Source organism: Salmo salar, chromosome 08 (genome assembly GCF_965601325.2).
Source record: "Salmo salar chromosome 08, fSalSal1, whole genome shotgun sequence".
Lineage (NCBI taxonomy): Eukaryota > Metazoa > Chordata > Actinopteri > Salmoniformes > Salmonidae > Salmo > Salmo salar.
Genome location: NC_138298.1, coordinates 39,337,753 through 39,352,724, shown reverse-complemented (window position 1 = coordinate 39,352,724; position 14,972 = coordinate 39,337,753). Strand labels below are relative to the sequence as shown.

At 41.0% G+C, this 14,972-nt stretch overlaps 5 non-coding genes across 5 annotated transcripts; all 5 read right to left on the bottom strand.

The window, feature by feature from the left end:
* Positions 1 to 2,118: 2,118 nt before the first annotated feature.
* On the bottom strand, positions 2,119 to 2,282 carry LOC145853708 (U1 spliceosomal RNA). Its single transcript, XR_014374607.1, has one exon. It is a non-coding gene; the product is annotated as a U1 spliceosomal RNA (small nuclear RNA).
* Positions 2,283 to 5,162: 2,880 nt separating this feature from the next.
* On the bottom strand, positions 5,163 to 5,326 carry LOC145853703 (U1 spliceosomal RNA). Its single transcript, XR_014374602.1, has one exon. It is a non-coding gene; the product is annotated as a U1 spliceosomal RNA (small nuclear RNA).
* A 2,817-nt stretch (positions 5,327 to 8,143) lies between these two features.
* LOC145853687 (U1 spliceosomal RNA) lies at positions 8,144 to 8,307 on the bottom strand. The gene has a single exon (XR_014374586.1). It is a non-coding gene; the product is annotated as a U1 spliceosomal RNA (small nuclear RNA).
* A 2,817-nt stretch (positions 8,308 to 11,124) lies between these two features.
* LOC123744309 (U1 spliceosomal RNA) lies at positions 11,125 to 11,288 on the bottom strand. The gene has a single exon (XR_006770889.2). It is a non-coding gene; the product is annotated as a U1 spliceosomal RNA (small nuclear RNA).
* Positions 11,289 to 13,854: 2,566 nt separating this feature from the next.
* On the bottom strand, positions 13,855 to 14,018 carry LOC123744319 (U1 spliceosomal RNA). The gene has a single exon (XR_006770897.2). It is a non-coding gene; the product is annotated as a U1 spliceosomal RNA (small nuclear RNA).
* Positions 14,019 to 14,972: the final 954 nt, after the last annotated feature.

Here is a 14,972-nt window from a genome sequence, read left to right as displayed (position 1 = left end):
TAAACTGCCTGCTACTCAGGCCCAGAAGCTAGGATATGCATTGGTAGATATGGATAGAAAACACTCTAAAGTTTCTAAAACTGTTAAAATAACGTCTGTGAGTAAAACAGAACTGAAATGGCAGGCGAAACCCCGAGGACAAACCATCCCCCTCCCCCCCAAAAGAAATCCTCCTACCACTGATTTCAATGGCTGGCACTTTTATAAAAGGGCGAAATCATGCCCGATTGCAGTTCCTAGGGCCTCCACTAGATGTCAACACTCGTTAGAAAGAGTTGCAGGCTGTTTTTTTTTTTAAATGAGCCAGAAATTGCAGTTTTACTAGGTGGCTCCCATTTTGGCTGTAGTGTTTCCAAGTGCGTGACTGAGAGTGTTCTTTGGTATTTTTCACCGGTAAAGACAATAATGATTCTCAGTCTTAAATTGTATTGTTTATTTGCGTATTAGGATACCTAAGGATTGATTATAAACGTTGATTGACTTGTTTGGATAAGTTTATTGGTAACGTTTGGGATTAATTTTGTATGCATTTTGAAGGAAGGAAACCGAGTGGATTATTGATGAAGCGCGCCAGCTAAACTGAGTTTTTATGGATATAAAGAAGGACTTTATCGAACAAAAGGACCATTTGTAATGTAACTGGGACCTTTTGGAGTGCCAACAGAAGATCTTCAAAGGTAAGGCATATATTATATCGCTATTTCTGACTTTCGTGTCGCAACTCCCTGGTTGAAAATGATTTGTTATGCATTTGTGTGCTGGGCGCTGTCCTCAGATAATCGCATGGTTTGCTTTCACCGTAAAGCCTTTTTGAAATCTGACACGGCGGCTGGATTAACAACAAGTTAAGCTTTATTTTGATGTGTTGCACTTGTGATTTCATGAATGTTTAATATTTATAGTAATTTAATTTGAATTCCGCGCTCTGCAATTTCACCGGATGTTGGCCAGGTGGGACGCTACTGTCCCACCTATCCCAAAGAAACAAATTCTTATTTACAATGAAGGCCTACACCGGCCAAACCTGGACAACGCTGGGCCAATTGAATAGGCTACTGCAACTCATAGTATGTAGTACTTTTCAGACAGGTGATCTATTATAAATTATAAACTGGGTGGTTTGAGCCCTGAATGCAGATTGACAAAAACAAATATTTTTACTGTTCTAATTTAGTTGGTAACCAGTTTCTAATATCAATAATGCCCTTCTGGGGGTTTGTGGTATATGGCCAATACTAGAGTGACCCCTATCCACAAGAAGGGCAGCAAAACAGACCTGTATCAATTTTGAGTGAGCGGTCTAAGATGCTGGAAAAAGTAATTTATGAACAGATAGAGGAATATACTGGCAAGAATTTCTCTGTTTTGACTGACTTCATCAGGAAATAAGTGGACCAGGAAAATGTCTGTGGAATAGTTGACCAGGGAAATGTCTGTGGCATTGTAATGGTTGACCAGGGAAATGTCTGTGGAATGGTAATGGTTGACCAGGGAAATGTCTGTTGTCATGGTAATGGTTGACCAGGGAAATGTCTGTTGTCATGGTAATGGTTGACCAGGGAAATGGCTGTTGTCGTGGTAACGGTTGACCAGGGAAATGTCTGATGTCATGGTAATAGCTGACCAGGGAAATATCTGTGGAATGGTAATGGATACAATATACAAAGTTGATGAGCCTTGGTGATATAGACCGATTCCATTTCAGATGATATGGGACTCCCAATCACGACCGTATGTGAGGCAGCCTGTTTATTGTGGTCTTAAATTACAAACGGTCCTATAAATGACTTAATTATCTAGCGAATAAAACACCTCAATCCAGATTAGATCTGAGGGCGCAAAATGATCCATTCACAAGTCGGCCTTTTCCTTGACATAATCAGGACATGACAGGCATAAATAATCACCAGTGCTACAATAACAGATCACACACATTGTGGTTATCAGAAGACAAAATGTATCTCTGAGGCCTTAGTTGGCTTTTAAATATATCCTACATTCTATAACCATTCATCTGATAAGGAAGAAAATGTAAATGATGATGAATCTCTTTGTCAACAGAACTGAAAGAGTTATAACTCGGAACACCAGCTTATACATCATTTTTAATATCAAGATCAGGGGAGAGCGCGAACGCAGTCCCCCACTACCAGAAATTATGCAATCGAGATTTCCACATTTGGGAAATTCGCAGGGGTCAGCACAGTCGGAGTGCAATGGCTCAGCCTCGCCCTGGGTGAACCGCCTTCTTGATCACGGTGTCTCCCTTGCGAGGTAAGTATGAGTTGTACATGTTGGTAGAGGGGCACTCATTCCAGGACAAAGGTGTTTGTCTAACGGTTACCACTTGTACTACTGACAATACCACATCATATCGACCAGGGTCTAATAACGTTTACTAATACAGTTGCGGACAAAGCGGTGGAAAAGCGATGCACTTTGTTTTATTATATTATATCGCTGTCTGACTATTTTTCCCATCATGCAACACGGTAGAAATGCTGAAATCACATTCGTGCTCACACAGCCAACCGAAAGACACCAACTATTTCTGGTGTTTTGTAGCGTTCCAGACATTGTAGATAGTTTCATCACATACGACCCCAGATATAAAGGAGAAACAGTCGCCTACTACTTCATCAACAACAACAAGACACAGTAGTAGCTACTAGGGATAGGGGGCGATATTTTGACTTCCGGATGAAAAGCATGCGCAAAGTAAACTGCCTGCTACTCAGGCCCAGAAGCTAGGATATGCATTGGTAGATATGGATGGAAAACACTCTAAAGTTTCTAAAACTGTTAAAATAACGTCTGTGAGTAAAACAGAACTGAAATTGCAGGCGAAACCCCGAGGACAAACCATCCCCCTCCCCCCCAAAAGAAATCCTCCTACCACTGATTTCAATGGCTGGCACTTTTATAAAAGGGTGAAATCGTGCCCGATTGCAGTTCCTAGGGCTTCCACTAGATGTCAACAGTCGTTAGAAAGAGTTGCAGGCTGTTTTTTTTTTAAATGAGCCAGAAATTGCAGTTTTACTAGGTGGCTCCCATTTTGGCTGTAGTGTTTCAAAGTGCGTGACTGAGAGTGTTCTTTGGTGTTTTTCACCGGTAAAGACAATAATGATTCTCAGTGTTAAATTGTATTGTTTATTTGCGTATTAGGATACCTAAGGATTGATTATAAACGTTGATTGATTTGTTTGGATAAGTTTATTGGTAACGTTTGGGATTCATTTTGTATGCATTTTGAAGGAAGGAAACCGAGTGGATTATTGATGAAGCGCGCCAGCTAAACTGAGTTTTTATGGATATAAAGAAGGACTTTATCGAACAAAAGGACCATTTGTAATGTAACTGGGACCTTTTGGAGTGCCAACAGAAGATCTTCAAAGGTAAGGCATATATTATATCGCTATTTCTGACTTTCGTGTCGCAACTCCCTGGTTGAAAATGATTTGTTATGCATTTGTGTGCTGGGCGCTGTCCTCAGATAATCGCATGGTTTGCTTTCACCGTAAAGCCTTTTTGAAATCTGACACGGCGGCTGGATTAACAACAAGTTAAGCTTTATTTTGATGTGTTGCACTTGTGATTTCATGAAAGTTTAATATTTATAGTAATTTAATTTGAATTTCGCGCTCTGCAATTTCACCGGATGTTGGCCAGGTGGGACGCTACTGTCCCACCTATCCAAAAGAAACAAATTCTTATTTACAATGAAGGCCTACACCGGCCAAACCTGGACAACGCTGGGCCAATTGAATAGGCTACTGCAACTCGTACTTTTCAGACAGGTGATCTATTATAAATTATAAACTGGGTGGTTTGAGCCCTGAATGCAGATTGACAAAAACGAATATTTTTACTGTTCTAATTTAGTTGGTAACCAGTTTCTAATATCAATAATGCCCTTCTGGGGGTTTGTGGTATATGGCCAATGCTAGAGTGACCCCTATCCACAAGAAGGGCAGCAAAACAGACCTGTATCAATTTTGAGTGAGCAGTCTAAGATGCTGGAAAAAGTAATTTATGAACAGATAGAGGAATGTACTGGCAAGAATTTCTCTGTTTTGACTGACTTCATCAGGAAATAAGTGGACCAGGAAAATGTCTGTGGAATAGTTGACCAGGGAAATGTCTGTGGCATTGTAATGGTTGACCAGGGAAATGTCTGTGGAATGGTAATGGTTGACCAGGGAAATGTCTGTTGTCATGGTAATGTTTGACCAGGGAAATGTCTGTGGCATTGTAATGGTTGACCAGGGAAATGTCTGTTGTCATGGTAATGGATGACCAGGGAAATGTCTGTGGAATGGGAATGATTGAGCAGGGAAATGTCTGTTGTCATGGTAACAGTTAACCAGGGAAATGTCTGTTGTCATGGTAATAGTTGACCAGGGAAATGTCTGTGGCATGGTAATGGTTGACCAGGGAAATGTCTGTGGAATGGTAATGGTTGACCAGGGAAATGTCTGTTGTCATGGTAATGGTTGACCAGGGAAATGTCTGTTGTCATGGTAATGGTTGACCAGGGAAATGGCTGTTGTCGTGGTAATGGTTGACCAGGGAAATGTCTGTTGTCATGGTAATGGTTGACCAGGGAAATGGCTGTTGTCGTGGTAACGGTTGACCAGGGAAATGTCTGATGTCATGGTAATAGCTGACCAGGGAAATATCTGTGGAATGGTAATGGATACAATATACAAAGTTGATGAGCCTTGGTGATATAGACCGATTCCATTTCAGATGATATGGGACTCCCAATCACGACCATATGTGAGGCAGCCTGTTTATTGTGGTCTTAAATTACAAACGATCCTATAAATGACTTAATTATCTAGCGAATAAAACACCTCAATCCAGATTAGATCTGAGGGCGCAAAATGATCCATTCACAAGTAGGCCTTTTCCTTGACATAATCAGGACATGACAGGCATAAATAATCACCAGTGCTACAATAACAGATCACACACATTGTGGTTATCAGAAGACAAAATGTATCTCTGAGGCCTTAGTTGGCTTTTAAATATATCCTACATTCTATAACCATTCATCTGATAAGGAAGAAAATGTAAATGATGATAAATCTCTTTGTCAACAGAACTGAAAGAGTTATAACTCGGAATACCAGCTTATACATTATTTTTAACATCAAGATCAGTGGAGAGCGCGAACGCAGTCCTCCACTACCAGAAATTATGCAATCGAGATTTCCACATTTGGGAAATTCGCAGGGGTCAGCACAGCCGGAGTGCAATGGCTGAGCCTCGCCCTGGGTGAACCGCCTTCTTGATCACGGTGTCTCCCTAGCCAGGTAAGTATGAGTTGTACACTTTGGTAGAGGGGCACTCATTCCAGGACAAAGGTGTTTGTCTAACGGTTACCACTTGTACTACTGACAATACCACATCATATCGACCAGGGTCTAATAACGTTTACTAATACATTTGCGGACAAAGCGGTGGAAAAGCGATGCACTTTGTTTTATTATATTATATCGCTGTCTGACTATTTTTCCCATCATGCAACACGGTAGAAATGCTGAAATCACATTCGTGCTCACACAGCCAACCGAAAGACACCAACTATTTCTGGTGTTTTGTAGCGTTCCAGACATTGTAGGAATAGTTTCATCACATACGACCCCAGATATAAAGGAGAAACAGTCGCCTACTACTTCATCAACAACAACAAGACACAGTAGTAGCTACTAGGGATAGGGGGCGATATTTTGACTTCCGGATGAAAAGCATGCGCAAAGTAAACTGCCTGCTACTCAGGCCCAGAAGCTAGGATATGCATTGGTAGATATGGATAGAAAACACTCTAAAGTTTCTAAAACTGTTAAAATAACGTCTGTGAGTAAAACAGAACTGAAATGGCAGGCGAAACCCCGAGGACAAACCATCCCCCTCCCCCCCCAAAAGAAATCCTCCTACCACTGATTTCAATGGCTGGCACTTTTATAAAAGGGCGAAATCGTGCCCGATTGCAGTTCCTAGGGCTTCCACTAGATATCAACAGTCGTTAGAAAGAGTTGCAGGCTGTTTTTTTTTAAAAATGAGCCAGAAATTGCAGTTTTACTAGGTGGCTCCCATTTTGGCTGTAGTGTTTCCAAGTGCGTGACTGAGAGTGTTCTTTGGTATTTTTCAACGGTAAAGACAATAATGATTCTCAGTCTTAAATTGTATTGTTTATTTGCGTATTAGGATACCTAAGGATTGATTATAAACGTTGATTGACTTGTTTGGATAAGTTTATTGGTAATGTTTGGGATTCATTTTGTATGCATTTTGAAGGAAGGAAACCGAGTGGATTATTGATGAAGCGCGCCAGCTAAACTGAGTTTTTATGGATATAAAGAAGGACTTTATCGAACAAAAGGACCATTTGTAATGTAACTGGGACCTTTTGGAGTGCCAACAGAAGATCTTCAAAGGTAAGGCATATATTATATCGCTATTTCTGACTTTCGTGTCGCAACTCCCTGGTTGAAAATGATTTGTTATGCATTTGTGTGCTGGGCGCTGTCCTCAGATAATCGCATGGTTTGCTTTCACCGTAAAGCCTTTTTGAAATCTGACACGGCGGCTGGATTAACAACAAGTTAAGCTTTATTTTGATGTGTTGCACTTGTGATTTCATGAAAGTTTAATATTTATAGTAATTTAATTTGAATTTCGCGCTCTGCAATTTCAACCGGATGTTGGCCAGGTGGGACGATACTGTCCCACCTATCCCAAAGAAACAAATTCTTATTTACAATGAAGGCCTACACCGGCCAAACCTGGACAACGCTGGGCCAATTGAATAGGCTACTGCAACTCATACTTTTCAGACAGGTGATCTATTATAAATTATAAACTGGGTGGTTTGAGCCCTGAATGCAGATTGACAAAAACAAATATTTTTACTGTTCTAATTTAGTTGGTAACCAGTTTCTAATATCAATAATGCCCTTCTGGGGGTTTGTGGTATATGGCCAATGCTAGAGTGACCCCTATCCACAAGAAGGGCAGCAAAACAGACCTGTATCAATTTTGAGTGAGCGGTCTAAGATGCTGGAAAAAGTAATTTATGAACAGATAGAGGAATATACTGGCAAGAATTTCTCTGTTTTGACTGACTTCATCAGGAAATAAGTGGACCAGGAAAATGTCTGTGGAATAGTTGACCAGGGAAATGTCTGTGGCATTGTAATGGTTGACCAGGGAAATGTCTGTGGAATGGTAATGGTTGACCAGGGAAATGTCTGTTGTCATGGTAATGTTTGACCAGGGAAATGTCTGTGGCATTGTAATGGTTGACCAGGGAAATGTCTGTTGTCATGGTAATGGATGACCAGGGAAATGTCTGTGGAATGGGAATGATTGAGCAGGGAAATGTCTGTTGTCATGGTAACAGTTAACCAGGGAAATGTCTGTTGTCATGGTAATAGTTGACCAGGGAAATGTCTGTGGCATGGTAATGGTTGACCAGGGAAATGTCTGTGGAATGGTAATGGTTGACCAGGGAAATGTCTGTTGTCATGGTAATGGTTGACCAGGGAAATGTCTGTTGTCATGGTAATGGTTGACCAGGGAAATGGCTGTTGTCATGGTAACGGTTGACCAGGGAAATGTCTGTTGTCATGGTAATAGCTGACCAGGGAAATGTCTGTGGAATGGTAATGGATACAATATACATGGTTGATGAGCCTTGGTGATATAGACCGATTCCATTTCAGATGATATGGGACTCCCAATCACGACCGTATGTGAGGCAGCCTGTTTATTGTGGTCTTAAATTACAAACGGTCCTATAAATGACTTAATTATCTAGCGAATAAAACACCTCAATCCAGATTAGATCTGAGGGCGCAAAATGATCCATTCACAAGTAGGCCTTTTCCTTGACATAATCAGGACATGACAGGCATAAATAATCACCAGTGCTACAATAACAGATCACACACATTGTGGTTATCAGAAGACAAAATGTATCTCTGAGGCCTTAGTTGGCTTTTAAATATATCCTACATTCTATAACCATTCATCTGATAAGGAAGAAAATGTAAATGATGATAAATCTCTTTGTCAACAGAACTGAAAGAGTTATAACTCGGAACACCAGCTTATACATTATTTTTAACATCAAGATCAGGGGAGAGCGCGAACGCAGTCCCCCACTACCAGAAATTATGCAATCGAGATTTCCACATTTGGGAAATTCGCAGGGGTCAGCACAGCCGGAGTGCAATGGCTGAGCCTCGCCCTGGGTGAACCGCCTTCTTGATCACGGTGTCTCCCTTGCCAGGTAAGTATGAGTTGTACACGTTGGTAGAGGGGCACTCATTCCAGGACAAAGGTGTTTGTCTAACGGTTACCACTTGTACTACTGACAATACCACATCATATCGACCAGGGTCTAATAACGTTTACTAATACAGTTGCGGACAAAGCGGTGGAAAAGCGATGCACTTTGTTTTATTATATTATATCGCTGTCTGACTATTTTTCCCATCATGCAACACGGTAGAAATGCTGAAATCACATTCGTGCTCACACAGCCAACCGAAAGACACCAACTATTTCTGGTGTTTTGTAGCGTTCCAGACATTGTAGGAATAGTTTCATCACATACGACCCCAGATATAAAGGAGAAACAGTCGCCTACTACTTCATCAACAACAACAAGACACAGTAGTAGCTACTAGGGATAGGGGGCGATATTTTGACTTCCGGATGAAAAGCATGCGCAAAGTAAACTGCCTGCTACTCAGGCCCAGAAGCTAGGATATGCATTGGTAGATATGGATAGAAAACACTCTAAAGTTTCTAAAACTGTTAAAATAACGTCTGTGAGTAAAACAGAACTGAAATGGCAGGCGAAACCCCGAGGACAAACCATCCCCCTCCCCCCCAAAAGAAATCCTCCTACCACTGATTTCAATGGCTGGCACTTTTATAAAAGGGCGAAATCGTGCCCGATTGCAGTTCCTAGGGCTTCCACTAGATATCAACAGTCGTTAGAAAGAGTTGCAGGCTGTTTTTTTTTTAAAATGAGCCAGAAATTGCAGTTTTACTAGGTGGCTCCCATTTTGGCTGTAGTGTTTCCAAGTGCGTGACTGAGAGTGTTCTTTGGTATTTTTCAACGGTAAAGACAATAATGATTCTCAGTCTTAAATTGTATTGTTTATTTGCGTATTAGGATACCTAAGGATTGATTATAAACGTTGATTGACTTGTTTGGATAAGTTTATTGGTAATGTTTGGGATTCATTTTGTATGCATTTTGAAGGAAGGAAACCGAGTGGATTATTGATGAAGCGCGCCAGCTAAACTGAGTTTTTATGGATATAAAGAAGGACTTTATCGAACAAAAGGACCATTTGTAATGTAACTGGGACCTTTTGGAGTGCCAACAGAAGATCTTCAAAGGTAAGGCATATATTATATCGCTATTTCTGACTTTCGTGTCGCAACTCCCTGGTTGAAAATGATTTGTTATGCATTTGTGTGCTGGGCGCTGTCCTCAGATAATCGCATGGTTTGCTTTCACCGTAAAGCCTTTTTGAAATCTGACACGGCGGCTGGATTAACAACAAGTTAAGCTTTATTTTGATGTGTTGCACTTGTGATTTCATGAAAGTTTAATATTTATAGTAATTTAATTTGAATTTCGCGCTCTGCAATTTCAACCGGATGTTGGCCAGGTGGGACGATACTGTCCCACCTATCCCAAAGAAACAAATTCTTATTTACAATGAAGGCCTACACCGGCCAAACCTGGACAACGCTGGGCCAATTGAATAGGCTACTGCAACTCATACTTTTCAGACAGGTGATCTATTATAAATTATAAACTGGGTGGTTTGAGCCCTGAATGCAGATTGACAAAAACAAATATTTTTACTGTTCTAATTTAGTTGGTAACCAGTTTCTAATATCAATAATGCCCTTCTGGGGGTTTGTGGTATATGGCCAATGCTAGAGTGACCCCTATCCACAAGAAGGGCAGCAAAACAGACCTGTATCAATTTTGAGTGAGCGGTCTAAGATGCTGGAAAAAGTAATTTATGAACAGATAGAGGAATATACTGGCAAGAATTTCTCTGTTTTGACTGACTTCATCAGGAAATAAGTGGACCAGGAAAATGTCTGTGGAATAGTTGACCAGGGAAATGTCTGTGGCATTGTAATGGTTGACCAGGGAAATGTCTGTGGAATGGTAATGGTTGACCAGGGAAATGTCTGTTGTCATGGTAATGGTTGACCAGGGAAATGTCTGTTGGCATGGTAATGGTTGACCAGGGAAATGTCTGTTGTCATGGTAATGGATGACCAGGGAAATGTCTGTGGAATGGGAATGATTGAGCAGGGAAATGTCTGTTGTCATGGTAACAGTTAACCAGGGAAATGTCTGTTGTCATGGTAATAGTTGACCAGGGAAATGTCTGTGGCATGGTAATGGTTGACCAGGGAAATGTCTGTGGAATGGTAATGGTTGACCAGGGAAATGTCTGTTGTCATGGTAATGGTTGACCAGGGAAATGTCTGTTGTCATGGTAATGGTTGACCAGGGAAATGGCTGTTGTCGTGGTAACGGTTGACCAGGGAAATGTCTGTTGTCATGGTAATAGCTGACCAGGGAAATATCTGTGGAATGGTAATGGATACAATATACAAAGTTGATGAGCCTTGGTGATATAGACCGATTCCATTTCAGATGATATGGGACTCCCAATCACGACCGTATGTGAGGCAGCCTGTTTATTGTGGTCTTAAATTACAAACGGTCCTATAAATGACTTAATTATCTAGCGAATAAAACACCTCAATCCAGATTAGATCTGAGGGCGCAAAATGATCCATTCACAAGTAGGCCTTTTCCTTGACATAATCAGGACATGACAGGCATAAATAATCACCAGTGCTACAATAACAGATCACACACATTGTGGTTATCAGAAGACAAAATGTATCTCTGAGGCCTTAGTTGGCTTTTAAATATATCCTACATTCTATAACCATTCATCTGATAAGGAAGAAAATGTAAATGATGATAAATCTCTTTGTCAACAGAACTCAAAGAGTTATAACTCAGAATACCAGCTTATACATTATTTTTAACATCAAGATCAGGGGAGAGCGCGAACGCAGTCCCCCACTACCAGAAATTATGCAATCGAGATTTCCACATTTGGGAAATTCGCAGGGGTCAGCACAGCCGGAGTGCAATGGCTGAGCCTCGCCCTGGGTGAACCGCCTTCTTGATCACGGTGTCTCCCTTGCCAGGTAAGTATGAGTTGTACACGTTGGTAGAGGGGCACTCATTCCAGGACAAAGGTGTTTGTCTAACGGTTACCACTTGTACTACTGACAATACCACATCATATCGACCAGGGTCTAATAACGTTTACTAATACAGTTGCGGACAAAGCGGTGGAAAAGCGATGCACTTTGTTTTATTATATTATATCGCTGTCTGACTATTTTTCCCATCATGCAACACGGTAGAAATGCTGAAATCACATTCGTGCTCACACAGCCAACCGAAAGACACCAACTATTTCTGGTGTTTTGTAGCGTTTTGTAGCGTTCCAGACATTGTAGGAATAGTTTCATCACATACGACCCCAGATATAAAGGAGAAACAGTCGCCTACTACTTCATCAACAACAACAAGACACAGTAGTAGCTACTAGGGATAGGGGGTGATATTTTGACTTCCGGATGAAAAGCATGCGCAAAGTAAACTGCCTGCTACTCAGGCCCAGAAGCTAGGATATGCATTGGTAGATATGGATAGAAAACACTCTAAAGTTTCTAAAACTGTTAAAATAACGTCTGTGAGTAAAACAGAACTGAAATGGCAGGCGAAACCCCGAGGACAAACCATCCCCCTCCCCCCCAAAAGAAATCCTCCTACCACTGATTTCAATGGCTGGCACTTTTATAAAAGGGCGAAATCATGCCCGATTGCAGTTCCTAGGGCCTCCACTAGATGTCAACACTCGTTAGAAAGAGTTGCAGGCTGTTTTTTTTTTAAATGAGCCAGAAATTGCAGTTTTACTAGGTGGCTCCCATTTTGGCTGTAGTGTTTCCAAGTGCGTGACTGAGAGTGTTCTTTGGTATTTTTCACCGGTAAAGACAATAATGATTCTCAGTCTTAAATTGTATTGTTTATTTGCGTATTAGGATACCTAAGGATTGATTATAAACGTTGATTGACTTGTTTGGATAAGTTTATTGGTAACGTTTGGGATTAATTTTGTATGCATTTTGAAGGAAGGAAACCGAGTGGATTATTGATGAAGCGCGCCAGCTAAACTGAGTTTTTATGGATATAAAGAAGGACTTTATCGAACAAAAGGACCATTTGTAATGTAACTGGGACCTTTTGGAGTGCCAACAGAAGATCTTCAAAGGTAAGGCATATATTATATCGCTATTTCTGACTTTCGTGTCGCAACTCCCTGGTTGAAAATGATTTGTTATGCATTTGTGTGCTGGGCGCTGTCCTCAGATAATCGCATGGTTTGCTTTCACCGTAAAGCCTTTTTGAAATCTGACACGGCGGCTGGATTAACAACAAGTTAAGCTTTATTTTGATGTGTTGCACTTGTGATTTCATGAATGTTTAATATTTATAGTAATTTAATTTGAATTCCGCGCTCTGCAATTTCACCGGATGTTGGCCAGGTGGGACGCTACTGTCCCACCTATCCCAAAGAAACAAATTCTTATTTACAATGAAGGCCTACACCGGCCAAACCTGGACAACGCTGGGCCAATTGAATAGGCTACTGCAACTCATAGTATGTAGTACTTTTCAGACAGGTGATCTATTATAAATTATAAACTGGGTGGTTTGAGCCCTGAATGCAGATTGACAAAAACAAATATTTTTACTGTTCTAATTTAGTTGGTAACCAGTTTCTAATATCAATAATGCCCTTCTGGGGGTTTGTGGTATATGGCCAATACTAGAGTGACCCCTATCCACAAGAAGGGCAGCAAAACAGACCTGTATCAATTTTGAGTGAGCGGTCTAAGATGCTGGAAAAAGTAATTTATGAACAGATAGAGGAATATACTGGCAAGAATTTCTCTGTTTTGACTGACTTCATCAGGAAATAAGTGGACCAGGAAAATGTCTGTGGAATAGTTGACCAGGGAAATGTCTGTGGCATTGTAATGGTTGACCAGGGAAATGTCTGTGGAATGGTAATGGTTGACCAGGGAAATGTCTGTTGTCATGGTAATGGTTGACCAGGGAAATGTCTGTTGTCATGGTAATGGTTGACCAGGGAAATGGCTGTTGTCGTGGTAACGGTTGACCAGGGAAATGTCTGATGTCATGGTAATAGCTGACCAGGGAAATATCTGTGGAATGGTAATGGATACAATATACAAAGTTGATGAGCCTTGGTGATATAGACCGATTCCATTTCAGATGATATGGGACTCCCAATCACGACCGTATGTGAGGCAGCCTGTTTATTGTGGTCTTAAATTACAAACGGTCCTATAAATGACTTAATTATCTAGCGAATAAAACACCTCAATCCAGATTAGATCTGAGGGCGCAAAATGATCCATTCACAAGTAGGCCTTTTCCTTGACATAATCAGGACATGACAGGCATAAATAATCACCAGTGCTACAATAACAGATCACACACATTGTGGTTATCAGAAGACAAAATGTATCTCTGAGGCCTTAGTTGGCTTTTAAATATATCCTACATTCTATAACCATTCATCTGATAAGGAAGAAAATGTAAATGATGATAAATCTCTTTGTCAACACAACTCAAAGAGTTATAACTCAGAATACCAGCTTATACATTATTTTTAACATCAAAATCAGGGGTGAGCGCGAACGCAGTCCCCTACTACCAGAAATTATGCAATCGAGATTTCCACATTTGGGAAATTCGCAGGGGTCAGCACAGCCGGAGTGCAATGGCTGAGCCTCGCCCTGGGTGAACCGCCTTCTTGATCACGGTGTCTCCCTTGCCAGGTAAGTATGAGTTGTACACGTTGGTAGAGGGGCACTCATTCCAGGACAAAGGTGTTTGTCTAACGGTTACCACTTGTACTACTGACAATACCACATCATATCGACCAGGGTCTAATAACGTTTACTAATACAGTTGCGGACAAAGCGGTGGAAAAGCGATGCACTTTGTTTTATTATATTATATCGCTGTCTGACTATTTTTCCCATCATGCAACACGGTAGAAATGCTGAAATCACATTCGTGCTCACACAGCCAACCGAAAGACACCAACTATTTCTGGTGTTTTGTAGCGTTTTGTAGCGTTCCAGACATTGTAGGAATAGTTTCATCACATACGACCCCAGATATAAAGGAGAAACAGTCGCCTACTACTTCATCAACAACAACAAGACACAGTAGTAGCTACTAGGGATAGGGGGCGATATTTTGACTTCCGGATGAAAAGCATGCGCAAAGTAAACTGCCTGCTACTCAGGCCCAGAAGCTAGGATATGCATTGGTAGATATGGATAGAAAACACTCTAAAGTTTCTAAAACTGTTAAAATAACGTCTGTGAGTAAAACAGAACTGAAATGGCAGGCGAAACCCCGAGGACAAACCATCCCCCTCCCCCCCAAAAGAAATCCTCCTACCACTGATTTCAAAAGCTGGCACTTTTATAAAAGGGCGAAATCATGCCCGATTGCAGTTCCTAGGGCCTCCACTAGATGTCAACACTCGTTAGAAAGAGTTGCAGGCTGTTTTTTTTTTAAATGAGCCAGAAATTGCAGTTTTACTAGGTGGCTCCCATTTTGGCTGTAGTGTTTCCAAGTGCGTGACTGAGAGTGTTCTTTGGTATTTTTCACCGGTAAAGACAATAATGATTCTCAGTCTTAAATTGTATTGTTTTTTTGCGTATTAGGATACCTAAGGATTGATTATAAACGTTGATTGACTTGTTTGGATAAGTTTATTGGTAAC